This window comes from Macrobrachium rosenbergii, chromosome 17 (assembly GCF_040412425.1).
Source record: "Macrobrachium rosenbergii isolate ZJJX-2024 chromosome 17, ASM4041242v1, whole genome shotgun sequence".
NCBI lineage: Eukaryota > Metazoa > Arthropoda > Malacostraca > Decapoda > Palaemonidae > Macrobrachium > Macrobrachium rosenbergii.
The window spans coordinates 32,373,265-32,378,264 of record NC_089757.1 but is presented as its reverse complement, the minus strand read 5'-3'; the positions used below and the strand labels follow the sequence as shown (position 1 = coordinate 32,378,264).

The following is a 5,000-nucleotide window of genomic DNA, read 5'->3' as shown; positions in this document are numbered from 1 at the left end:
GTGCTTGCACCCCTAGGGGGTGCGAAGGCGGTTCCTAAGGGGTGCGAGGATAACTATGAATAATTAAAGCAAAATATATTTTTATATACGCATGTTGTTTTTTTCTGCAAAAAATAAAAATAAAATAAAATAAACAATTAATAATAATAATAATAATAATAATAATAATAATAATAATAATAATAAAATAAAATAATAATAATAATAATATAATAATATTAATAATAATTATTATTATTATTTATTATTAATTAATTATTATTATTATTATTATTATTATTATTATTATTATTATTATTATTATTTTATTTTTTTTTTTATCTCAACAATTCAGGGGTGCGAGAAACTGACTGCTGATTTGAAAGGGGCATTACATTGAAAAGGTCAAGAACCCCTGCTCTAATCTTAGGCGAAGATACGAAATTATTAAAACAGTGGGGTTCAAACGCCGTTTACGTAAAGTTTTCAAATTTCATTTCACATAAATGTGATCAATACCAGTTTTTTATCGACTGTTCCATGTCATGTGTTATGCTCGTAAGAATCCTATTTCTTTTTCATTCATGTCCCCCGTTTTGCTCTAAGCCGCAGTGGTTCTTAACCTATTTCAATGTATGCTCCCGTTTCAAATCGGCAGTCAGTTCTCGCACCCCCTGAATTGCTAAAATAAAAGATCATAATAATAATAATAACAACAACAACAACAACAACAACAATAATAATAATAATAATAATAATAATAATAATAATAATAATTTTATTATTATTATTATTATTATTAATTTTATTATTATTATTATTTATTTTTATTATTATTATTATTATTATTATTATTATTATTATTATTATTATTGTTTTTATTATTATTATTATTTTTTTGCAGAAAAAAATAACACGCGTATTTAAAAACATATTTTGCTTTAATTATTCATAGGCATCCTCGCACCCCTTAGGAACCGCCTTCGCTCCCCCTGGGGGAGCGAGCACCCCTGGTTTTAAGAACCACTGCTCTAAGGAGAAGAGACCAAAAAAATATAAATAAATAAATAAAACACTCGGGATTCAAACGACCGTAAGATCACCTCTCCTGTCTTTCTTTCTGCGGCCGAGGTAACAGCGTTCAACAGCTTAACCGCCGAGGTAGCTTGACAGCATTATATGCCGTTATTGCCATAAGCTGTGAGCGGGGAAGATTAAGCGTTACCTTCTATGTGTCTCTTAGCTCATAATGATTGTGTAGTCGAGTTCATTTAACTAGCAATTCGTTGTTGTCTGTCTGTTTGAACGAGACTACTTCTTCTTCCTCTTTTTTTTTAATGTATCTTCTTTTTCTTTTTAAATATCTTCTTTTTTTTCTGAAGGTATCTTCTTTTTTTCCAAGGTATCTTCTTTTTCGAGGTATCTTCTTTTTTTTTTTACAAGGTATCTTTTTTTTTCAAGGTGCCTTCTTTTTTTCAAAGTTTCATCTTGTTTTCAAGGTATCCTCTTCTTTTTTTTTTTAAGGTGTCTTCTTTTTTTTCAAGGTATCTTCTTTTTTCAAGGTATCTTCTTTTTTCAAGGTATCTTCTTTTTTTAAGGATCTTCCTTTTTCGAGATATCTTCTTTTTTTTTAAGGTATCTCCTTTTTTTTTTTAAGGTATCAGATGGTCCGCAAGCTCTTTGAAGAAAGTGCTTGTTTCAGGAAAACTACCGGTTTATACGTGAATTACATTAGATTATATTATTCCTTTTTGCTACTCTTATATAAGTTTGTATCGTGTGCGCTGAAAATAGCTGTACATCAATTTGACCGTTCTGAAGTTAAAGGTATGGAGAATAAATTTCCCCGAAGGAACATGTTGGTACCGCCAGTACATTAATTATTTATAATTATTTTAAATTTTTCAATACACCAATTTGCTGTTTGTCCTGTTGTCTGTCCGTCATTCTTGCTGGTTCTGTGTTTTCCAATGTGATATAAAATCTTGCCAACAACGGCTAGAATTCTCACATAATGGAATCTTTGCAGTTTATTGTAGGAATATATATATATATAATAATATATATATATTAATTTTTTCTTTTTTTTTACTTTTTGAGGTTCGCATGGCTCAGGTTAAGGAGGTTCAAGTAGATTATTCGCTTTTGTCGATCAGTAGTCTTTCAACTGATGAAATAATAATAATAATAATAATAATAATAATAATAATAATAATAATAATAATAATAATAATAATAATAATAATCTCTGATGTACTTTGAATAAGATATATTTAGAAAGCTCTGGAATGTTAAAATGGACTAATTAAATAATAATAATAATAATAATAATAATAATAATAATAATAATAATAATAATAATAATAATAATAATATGTGGATATGACTGCTAAGAGATTCACAATTTCGTGAAAAACAATGTGTAATAAAAATTGGCAATTATATAGTAAATATATTACTATGTAAAATAAACAAAGACTTTCGAACACTTGAACGGTATTCCTCATCAATGCTAACGTTGGCACTGACGAGGAACACCGTTCAAGTATTCAAAGTCTTTGTTCTTTTCATAATAGTAATCTTTCTTATATAATTAGTTTTTTTATTGGACAATAATAATAATAATAATAATAATAATATATCAATAATAATAATAATAATAATAATAATAATAATAATAATAATAATAACCTCTCATGTAGATTGAATAAGATTTATTTAAACTCTGGAATGTTAAAAATGTACTGAGTAAATAATAATAATAATAATAATAATAATAATAATAATAATAATAATAATAATAATAATAATAATAATAATAATAATCTCTGATATAGTTTGAATAAGTTTTATTTAAACTCAAGAATGTGAATTCACGAAGACGAGACTCCATTTTCATTTGATCAATTCTTCTTGTTAAGTATTTTTCAAATTATTAGAAAACCTAGTAATATATATGTATTTAATCCTTTCGAATAGGCTCTTGTGTTCTTTGGCCTTCGTATTTTGGGTACAAGTAATTGAAACGCAAATATGATGGACGATGCTCTTAAGCTATAAAGGGATTGGGAGTTTATTAAAAAAAAAGATTTAGTTATGTGAGGAACGACAAATTCATTTAGTTTTTTGTTACCTCCTTTCATATTCTCTTTCTTCCATCTTACTTTCCACCCTCTCCTAACAATTGATTCATAGTGCAACTGCTTTGAGGTTTTCCTCCTGTTACACCTTTCAAACCTTTTTACTGTCAATTTCCGTTTCGGCGCTGAATGACCTCATAGGTCCCAATTGGCCTAAATTCTGTATTCAATTAAATTCATTTAGTTTTTTGTAGGTGAAAGGTGGACATTTACAAAAAAAAAAAGAATCTTGTTGAATTGATATATCAATAAAAGAATCGTTGATATTACGAGTTTAGTTACCTTGAAATATATTTCACATTACAGTTCATGAAAGATTCTCTTTACAGAGTGACAAATTTTCATTACCAGATATGTGGAGCCGGAGATTGCCGTAGTTGATTGAATTCCATTTTGACATAAGTAAGCGTTATTACATGTTGAAATATATATATATATATATATATATATATATATATATATATATATATATATATATATATATATATATATATATATATATATATATATATATATATATATATATATATATATATCTATATATATACACACACACACACACTTACACATTCTCACATTCCATTAGCAAACGGCGACAGATGTTGTTAGCCTCACCGCCTCAACAAGTGTTCCGCGATAAGGTTTACAAGCCTATGTATATGCCCTTTGTAACCCTGGTTGCGACCGAACGAAGGTGCAACTACCCGGCTCGTAAATCACTTCGTAGCTCCATAGAACCACAATAGGTTTGTAACGGAGTGTCCACATTCCACCTGTCCTCGGTTACGTGCGTGGGGGAGACTGTCTATCCGCTAGAGACAGATAGGCGACTAGATAACTGTAAAAATAGTAATTTTTCTTTGCGGTCAGTTGCAAATGCCATATTTTTTTCGTGCAGGGCACCCATAATTAAAAACATGGCAAGTCCGTGTGAGATATCGTCCAGTAGCGTACCTGTAGTGCTTTAGTCAAAATACAGAAAGCAGTGGTATTTAGTATCTGGCGGTTTGCTTGTTGTGGTACAGAGATGAAGACGTGAAAGTAGATACTTTCAGGACGAGAAAGCTGGATGTCAAGGAATATTATTATTATTATTATTATTATTATTATTATTATTATTATTATTATTATTATTATTATTATTATTATTATTATTATTATTATTATTATTATTCCATAGATGAAACCTATTCATATGGAACAAGCCCACAGGCGGCATTGACTTGAAATTCAGGCTTCCAAAGAATATGGTGTTCATTACGAAGAATGAAGAGGAAGTAAAATGATATACAGAAAGAAGAGATCCCACTTATCAAAAAAAATTAATTAATTAATAAATAGATAAACTGATAAAAATGTATTAAAATGCAAGGAGAACAGTATCAGGGTAGCAATGCAATGCATTTTCGCTTGAACTTCTGAAGTTCTAATTGCCGGCATCCTTCTGGGAGGCTGTTCCACAGTCCAGCGGTGTGAGGAATAAAGGACCTCTGGAACTGAGAAGTTCGACAGCGAGGCTAAACATTTACTGCATAATAAGGAGCGATTGTGTCTGGTATTGTTAAGAGATGGAAGACGATGAAAGTGACAGCTGTTATTGTGTCTGGGAGACCGGGACAAAGTGAAGAGAGTAGAGATTTTATAGCCTAAGGATTTTGTGAGCGAATGTAAGGATAGCACCTGGGAATTATCTATTTCAAGTAGATATGGCCAAGGGATGGAAAAAATGAAGATGAGAGATCATATTCCTATGAAAGTGCATGCTGATTTTGGAGAAAAAGAGAGAATGATTGTGATGGGTGATTTCAATGTGAAAGTAGGTGGCAGAGCTATGATAAAAGGGTTAACAAAGGTAAAAAGATGGATATGAAAGATTTTACG

The 5,000-nt window shown here is 29.7% G+C and overlaps 1 protein-coding gene across 1 annotated transcript in view; it reads left to right on the top strand.

The window, feature by feature from the left end:
• The window catches only part of LOC136847846 (uncharacterized), a 208,552-nt gene that overhangs the window by 201,941 nt on the left and 1,611 nt on the right, over positions 1-5,000 (top strand). The window lies entirely within an intron of this gene.